We start from the raw sequence: 9,025 nt of genomic DNA, 5'->3' as shown, positions 1-9,025 counted from the left end.
GACTGAGGTAAGGGTTCTATGACCCTTCCTGCCCCTTTTTCTATGAGGGAATGCCAACAATCAACAAGCCCAGAAATGATCATTTGCAAGCAGATACAGCTGAACTCCTAAAGATGGCATCTTTATGACTTAGAGGATGGTCTTGAACAACAAGACATTAAATAGGACAACAAACAGGATTCCTAAAGACATTTGAGCTGGCGAGCAACATACAAAAAGGGAAGACAAAAGATGCTGTGTTTGAAGAATGTAAGTAGTGCAGCACTAGAAAACAATGAGAATACAGACTGGGAAGTAAGGTCCAGGTCAAATGGACCAGAAGAAGAACAATGGAAGTGAGAATGGAGAAGCCGAGCAAATAAAGGAAACTTCTTGGGAAACAATGGGCAGGGTGGGGACTAGCTAAAATTGAGAAGGAGGTGACTAAATAGAAGGAACACTGAAGGCAACAAATTTTCAAGACTAGATATTGAAAGCAGCCATGTGTTTTGTTTGTTTTGTCTTGCTTAGGGGTGGAACAGGCATTTGTGAATGGGAACAGGATGATTTGGGACTTGAGTACACAAACAGAAAAGAAATCCAATCAGGAAATAAAGTTAGCTGGGCTAAGAGAGACAAATTTTCAAGACATCAACCAGTTGGATAGGTTAGAGAAGCCACCATTGAAGGACTTTACATGGTAAGGTGAGAATCTGAACAGGGTCTCAGCGGTCAGGATGGATTTCTGTGACATGATCATCATTATGGAACCTCTGGCGGCCTTCCTGTTCTCTACTGTCCCTTCTTTTTCCCTTGGCGGTGCCTATTTCCCTGCTCTTTATATCTCCAATATCCTTATCTCCTTCCCCGTGCTCTCTTAGTTCCTTTGTGTGGCAATAACAAAATATCACGACTAGATATATTATTTCAAAAGAAAAAAGAAAATTTCAAGACCAGTCTAGGTTGCCTGAGATCATATCTCAAACAAAAAACATCCTAGAAACTTGTGTCATAAATCAGAGGCTGAAAAGTCCAAGATCAGGATGTTGGTACTCTGGAGTTCAGAGAGACCCTGGTCTCTATTTTCAAAATGGTGCCTTGTTGCTATTTTCAGGAGACGTTGAATGAATGGCTGTGCCAAGTGGAAGAGATATAGGAATAGAAAGGGTACCAGACTCCCTCCAACAACCCCTTTTATAAAGGTGTTAAACATTCATGAGGGTTGCATTCTGTGACTTACAGACTTCCCAGAAGGCCCCACCTCTCAACACCACTGCACTGGAGATTAAGTTTCCACAACAGGAATTGGTTTAGGGGGGAACATTTAGACTGTAGCACATTCCTCTTAGTGCTATACTATGATGAAGGTAAAACTGATTTTAATGGCTCCATGTGGTCATGTGGTAAAAACATAAACTAAGAAGCTGGTCTCAACCACTTTCCTTTCTGAGAAGGGTCTTGAAAGCCACTTAGAAATCGAAATTTTCGCGTGTCTAACTTCCCTGGCCTGAACACAGCCTGAGGTAATTGGCTCAGCAACACATACCTGTTTCCAGATTCTCCATTAATTCTCAGGTGCAAAAAACTGACAGCAGCTCACTGTATATTGCTGGGGGAAGGGGAAGGGGAGAGAAAGTATGGATAATAAAAAATCTAGACACAATAGTCTTTCACCATGGTACATAGTAGCTTGACATTGATGTCCTAAAACTTGTCTACTAGTTCAACCACTCATTCATGCTCCTAAACCCAGCTAGGGCATTTACTGCTAGAATGGGGTAAGGTACAAAGAGGGCAGAGGGAGGAGGATATCAAGTTATGGGATAGCCTGGGTTACACAGTCAGACCCTTTGTCAAAAACCATCTAAACCATCCTACAATGCATATGTAAAGGTCAGTATAAAACAGCCAAGAAGGTTGTATTTGTAAGAGTTGATAGTAATTCTATTGAGGGAGGAAAGGATGATTGAGATGTAGGGATAAGATTGAAAGGCGATTCACATTGCCCTGGAGATAGTTTACAGCATGAATTTTCACAATGAAAATACACTCCTAAATTACTTGTATAATATACGAAACAATAAAAATGCATTTCATCTTAAAAGACAGGCAACTGCTTTCAGTCTGGCAAGTTGAAAGACTGAGAGTTGCAGTTTGATACTAGAGTGGGGAGCAGCTATATTTTGGGAAGCTTGTGTTTTGGATTTTGTTTGTGTTTGGTTTGGTTCTGGTGGTAAAACCCAGAGCTTTTGGTCATGCTAGCCAAGTACTGTCCCACGAAGCTTTGTATTCAGCCTTGCATGTGGTTTTTCAGTGATGGACAACATTCCCCTCCCGCCCTCCCTTAGGATCACTAGCCTCTGCAGGCTCACAAATATCTAAGAAAGTAAATCAAGGAAAGGGGTGCTGGAGGTGCTGTGCAGCTCAGTTGGCAGAGTGCTTGCCTAGCATGGGTGAAGCCTTAGGTTCAGTCTCCAGGACTGCTTTAGTTCAGTGTGGGTGTGGACACCAGAAATTGTAGCACTTGAGAGGTATAGGCAGGAGGATCAGAAGTTGAAGGTCATCCTCATATACATAGCAAGTTTGAAGTTAGCCTGGGCAACATGAGACAATGTCAAAAGAAAAAGGAAAGAAGGAAGGAGGGAGGGACAGATGAATGAACAGACAGACGGATGGACAGATGGATCAACAGAAGGGAAAAAAGAATGGAATGCAGGAAGGAAAGAAGAAACCAAAGCAAAGCAAAAAATAATGCAAAGGAAAAGTGAAGTGTTTGAAATGCATTTAGGAGGGCTCACTAGTGGGCTCCACAGCTTCAAAGGGTAGCCAAGCTATGTGCCAGACAGTAAAGCAGAGGGCCCGCCTTAACCTTCTCCCACCATCTGACAAGCAAACCAAAGAGCACACAGCTGCTGTGATTCACTGCAGAGGGGAGGTTCTCCCTCACAGTGGTGACAATGCCCTGTCTGCCAAGATCTGGCAAATTTCAGAGGCTACTGATGTGTTGATGCTAAACATGATGTGGGAAGAAAAATGAATGGGGGCAAGCTCAGCTTGCCACTCGGAGGGAAATGATCTCATTTCTCCTGCTGGGCAACCCCCAGTTGATGGTAAATGGAATAAGACAGAATAGCGTGTAAAATCCATCATTATGATTTTTTCTTATAAGCCACAAGTTTATAGATGATAGCTTTGATTGTCACTTCAGCACTTTATCACAGATATTGCCAGAAAAGTGTTAAGATTCATAAATACTGTCTAAGCTAAAATTGCATTCTCTTCCTTCTCTTTGAGGATAGTGCATGTTTTTTTCTTCAAACGGGTGGCCTTTGGCACTTGTGATGGTCTTATATGCTGGCTGGTTTCAAGTCACGTATATGTGAGCCTTTAATCCATAATGTCTCTCCCAGCACAATCTGTCTATGAGATTCCTTTCCTGTCCTGCCAGAGGGTAGCAGAGCTGTAATTATGATCCTGTGATCTTCAACATGGCTTCTGGCACAGTGAGTGAGCTCTTTGTTCCTCTAGGACAGAACTGTCACTCATCACCAAACACCCCTTCAGCCTTTCCTTCCAACACTGACTCACAGAATCATAGATTCTCGGCGAGGAAAGGAAGCCAGGCGGTCCTCTAATCTGACCCATTATTTGTTGACTCCTGGAAGTGCCCAGGCATGGTAAATTACTTCTTGTCACATAAGGAAAATTTAGAGATGATTCCTGAAGGTCGCAGATGGAATCCCTCCAAAGGACTGTAAAGAATGAGATATGAGGAAGACAAGAATGTGTTTAATAACATTTTGACTCAAAGAGAATTATTTCAGTTCAAACCAAAATTCTATGGTGAGAAACTCCTTACTGTATGATAGGGATGATCACAATGATAATAATAATACATAGAGCCTTGAGTTAAAATTGGCTATGTGTCTGGTGCAAAACTAGGTTATCCATGTGAATTATACACTTGTCAAGTCATCCCTTTGGGAATGATATTATCCTCCATTTTATCAATAATGAAAACAGGGCTTTAGAGAATTTGGAGTAGATGGCTAAAGGTCATATACCTAGTAAGTGACAGAAATGATTCTGGAATCTAGACTGTTTAATTCTTTACCACTGGGCCATAGTAGCCTATCATCCTCAAACAAAGACAGTTACTTTAGAGAATAGCGGTTCCTGAATTTATCACCAGCTGCTCGGCAAGCAAGGGGATAGGTTTCATAATCTTTCCACAAGACCCCTTGAGCTCCTTCTCAATATAAGCTGTCATTTGAGCAGAGGCAGAAATATTTCTTGCTTCCATTCCTTCACACAAATGTTTTAGTTGCAGTCAAGAGAAATAGTAATGCTTTCTTGAGTTTTGAAAAGTCTTACTGTTCTTCCTGGTGCAGTTGGAACAGGTGATACGTTTAAAGAGAAAAATAATCTATGATCCTGGACAGCTGATTTGAGAACAATTAAAACCCAACTCTGGCTGGGTGTGGTAGCATATGCCTGTAAGCCCAGAAATTGGGAGGGGAAGGCAGGAGGATCAGTAGTTGAAGGCCAGCCTCTTCATAAAAAATTTGAGTGCAAATGATTATGACTAGTAATAATCTGATACATACAGATTAGAGACACGCCAACATCTCAGTGTTAGTAGCAAAAACAATGAGTCTTTCTGTAAGAAACAGTATATTTTAGAATGAAATGGAGATCTTTTTGAGGGTTAAAAACTCATTCAACTTTATGTCATACAGGGCTTATACTGAGTTCAATATTGTATAACTGTTTTGATTCAACAGCGAACCTAGAAAACTTATAGCCACTTTGTGGCTTATACTGAGTTCAATATTGTATAACTGTATTGATTCAACAGTGAATCAAGAAATTTTATAGCCACTTTTGAAGCTGTATCTCTGCTCTGGAAACTGTTATTGGGCATGTTAAAGATGTAATGATATGCTTCTTCTAAAAAAATAATACTAAAAAATGTAGGAAACAGCATATCTTGAAATGGAGATCTTCTTTAAAGGGTAAAAACTCATTCAATTTTATGTCTTACAGGGTCTATGCTGAGTTCAATATCGTATAACTGTATTAATTCGACTGTGAACCTAAAAATTACAGCCACTCTTGAAACAGAAATTAAAAAAAAAGACATATTTGAGGAGGAAGCATAAAAATTTACTCCATGTTAATTAGTAGAGGTGAAGCACATTACCACTGAAATCTACCCAATGATTTCCATGCTCAGATACCAAGGAGCTCAGAAAGTAACCGACTATGACTAGTAATGATCAGATGTATAGAGATTAGAAACACATGTGCAAAGATCTTAACGTCAATTGCATTACTGTGTATTTTAATAATGAAAAGGAGATCTTTTTTAAAGGTTAAAACCTCATTTAATTTTATGTCTTAAAGGGTTTATACTGAGTACAATATTGTATAACTATTAATTCAACTGTAAACCTAAAAATGCACAGCCAAACTTGAAATAGATGCATCTTAGTTCTGGAAATTGTTATTGAATATGTCAATGCTGTTGTCATGAAATGCTTTTTCTAATCATGTGGTTATTAAATAAATAATTAAAAAAATAAATAAACCCTACTCTGATGCTAAGGAAAAGGCTCTTTCATTCAAACTATTTATCCAGCAACTCAAAATATACTGACGCTTCAAAAAGAGCAAAGATTTTTATCTTACAATACATCAAAGATAAGTTGGCCTACTAAACCTCTTCCATTGAATACTGCATTTCTTAAAAGCTGGGTTGTTATGCTGGTGAAATAACAAAATAGAAAAGGTAAGACTGTCACAAAAATAAATAAGCAGAATTACTTGTAAGTAATAAACATCACATGCCTTTGTTCACGTTCAAACTTTCCAGGGCTCTCTCCTCATCCACATTTCCTGGAAACAACAAAACTATGATGTAAGCTAGACAATTTCCTGATTTAGTGAGAAAGAAAATTGTGACAAAAAATTTAATAGAATCACCCAAAGTTTGGTGGTAAATTGGTGAAGAAGGCAAGAATGAAGAATTATAAATCATTTTGGTTTTGTTTGTTTAATGGTACTCAGGATTAAACCCAGGACTCATGTGTATTAAGCAAGTGTTTTAGCACTAGACTATATCACCAGCCTTCTTTGTACATTTTTATTTTGATTGAATCAGGGTCTCACTAAGTTCCCTGAATATGCCTTGAACTTGTGATCCTCCTGCTTCAGCCTCCTGCATAGTTTGGATGACAGTCATGGATCACCAGGAGCAACTGGACCTAGGAATCTCTTCTGTATCTTGTTTTTTACCCACACCAGATAGTTACATTTCCTGCGTAGCAGTTTCAAGACTTTTAATCAACATAAATTATCTGTAACTGTTTCATCATTCTACTTTGGTATTAATAACGTACTTATTCTTTGACCTGCAAGGGAAATTTATGTCAAAGGATGAGTAGATTAGTCTTTGTTAGAATTTCCTTAGTCTTACATTTGATTTGACTTTTTCTTCGTTTCTTTCAATATACTTTTAATTGAATTGTTGTGCATTTTATACAAAACATCTTAATTATATTTATACCTCCTCCCCCATCCTCACCTCCCCATAGTCCCCTCCACCGGATTTCATGCTTTCTGTCATATATGTTGAGGGCTATTGAGTCAAGTTTGTGTGCCCAGATGTCCCTCAGTGCAAGTTCATCCAGTGGAGCTGAGTTAGCCTATCTAGAGTCTCTCCCTTAAAGATCAACTCTCCCTTACTCAGCAGTAATCAGCTCCCAATGGCTCTTCAGTAAGGTTGGGGCCTGTTACCCATTTCCCCAGTTCTATGCTGGGTTTGTGTCTGATTGAGCCATCGTGGGTCTTGTGCATGCTGACACCATTGCTGTAAGTTCATATGAGCAAGTTCCCAGAGACCTGGAAGCCGTGTTTCCTTATGCTCATGCACCAATGCTGGCTCTTACAATCTTTCTGCCCCCTCTTATGCAATGGTCCCCGAGCTTTGGGTGGGTGAGGTTTAATATAGGAGTCCTATCCAGGTACACACTCTCTGCAGCCTCTTATTCTCCAAGGGGCCTTTTTTATATTGAGGCTTCGGAATCCTAGTTTTGTATTTATTTTTCGTGTATTATGTTATTCCTTTTTAATTCATTTTTAGAGTTAGTATACAAAGTAATGTTTTTTAAGACAAAGGTTTTTCATTATGAGATTTTCATACATACTTTGAATCATATTTTTGAACAGTTAATAGTTTGTTCATTAAAGTGCTTGCTGTGAAAGCATAAGAACCTGAGCTTGAATAACCAGTTCAATAATAAACATCTATCTGGGCATGGTAGCCTGAAAACTTAGTGAGGTCCATGTTCAGTGAAGACCCTGTCTCAAAAACTAATTGGCTGGAGAGCCACCGATGATGATACCGCATGTTGACCTCTGGCCTCCACATGCTAACAATTTAAAAGAAGATTTAGAAGATGGAATAGAGTCAGATAGACAGGTAACAGTTTGGATACCAATTCTGTTGCTTCCAAGCTGTGTGATCTTAGTCAAGATAGTTGACCTCTCTGAGCTTTAGTTCACTAAGACTTAGCCTACTACAGTGTGTGTCTTTAAAATGAGACTGGTCTTTGCTACTTTGCTGTCGATGGGATCTAATGACATTAAGCAGCTAAGTTTCTAATTCCTTCCATATTTAACACTTAGTAGTTAATGTATATTATTGACTTTTTCTCTGGAGACTCATTATTTAGACATATAGTGTGGACTTTTAAGATAGAAAACATAATCATTATATATGCATTTATTATGATTAACAGTTCTATATTATTTTACCAATTCTAGTATTGTATATGGTCATGCCGGGCCCTCTGGATTTTTGCAATGCTATTAGCAGAAACTCGTTCACACAAAATAAATTACTTTGTGGCTGATTTAATAAGATTTGCACAAAATTATTGCTGCAATTTAATTTGTTTACACTCTTCCATTTTCTTACTATTTGTCAGAATCTCCTGAAACTTAGAAACCCAGAAAGGCGTGAGAAAGCAAGTTATCCAAGCTGGCACCCAGAATTGCTTAGTCTACTTTATAACAACTGGCAAATTAACCTCCACAAACTTTGATAGCACTACAGAACTAAAGGAACAAGTGTGGGGGCCTCCACTCAGCTGTCTAGTCTGGTAGTCCATGTTCCTAAAATAAAAATTAAAAAAAACCACACACACCCACTGTCACACACAAGCTAATTGTCTCTTTCTTTTCAACAATCCAGCTACTCAGGCCTTCTTGAAGTCATTTTCGTAAACACTGTGCTGACCGAGAAGTGTCTGGAGACAGGAGGATAGAGAAAGCTCCCATTGTTTATTGAATATCAGAGGACGCTTCCTTCAGGCAACCTAAGGCATGTGTGAGCGCTGTACTAAGAGCCACATTTTCTAGGGGTGAAGTCATCGCAAATGCTGCCTCGGAAGACTAAGCTAATGCCAAAGCTTATCCTTGGCAGCATTTCCAGATCTGCTCTTTACAAGATCCAGAGACTTGTTTTAAACATATAAATCAAGGGCCAACAAGGCAAAGGTTCAGCAGTTCACTCCCATTCATTGCCCCGCTTCTACCCAGAAATTAATTTCTTAATCAAGTCACTTTGGGGCAGCTAAAAGAATGGGAAAATTTAGATGGGAGAAAGGGACAGGGCCAAGAATTCTATAGAGTTTCTCCTTGCAAAGGTGTGATAATCAGTAAACCTAAGCCAGGGAAAGCAGTGGGGAGGGGAGGTCCTTAAAACCAGGGACAGTGCAGAGGGAGAAAATTTCTGAAAATTGGTTTACAGAGGTAAATAAGTAAATAAATATATAAATAAATGTAATGATATCAGTCTATCGTAAAATTAGCATTCTATAAAATCTAAAAAAAAGAGGCCATATTTAATTGTCTGGGAAACCCCAATATTAATTTGGCTTTAATAGTTAAAAAAAAAAAAAGAGTTTTGAACAAATTTAGAAAGCCACACGTGAGAAAGCGAAAGAAGGCAAAAGTCATTTCCTAGGTAAGCAAGGGAACC

The sequence above is a fragment of the Nannospalax galili genome, unplaced genomic scaffold (genome assembly GCF_000622305.1).
Source record: "Nannospalax galili isolate Female #2095 unplaced genomic scaffold, S.galili_v1.0 scaffold641, whole genome shotgun sequence".
Taxonomy (NCBI): Eukaryota; Metazoa; Chordata; class Mammalia; order Rodentia; family Spalacidae; genus Nannospalax; species Nannospalax galili.
Note: the sequence above shows the minus strand (reverse complement) of the source record.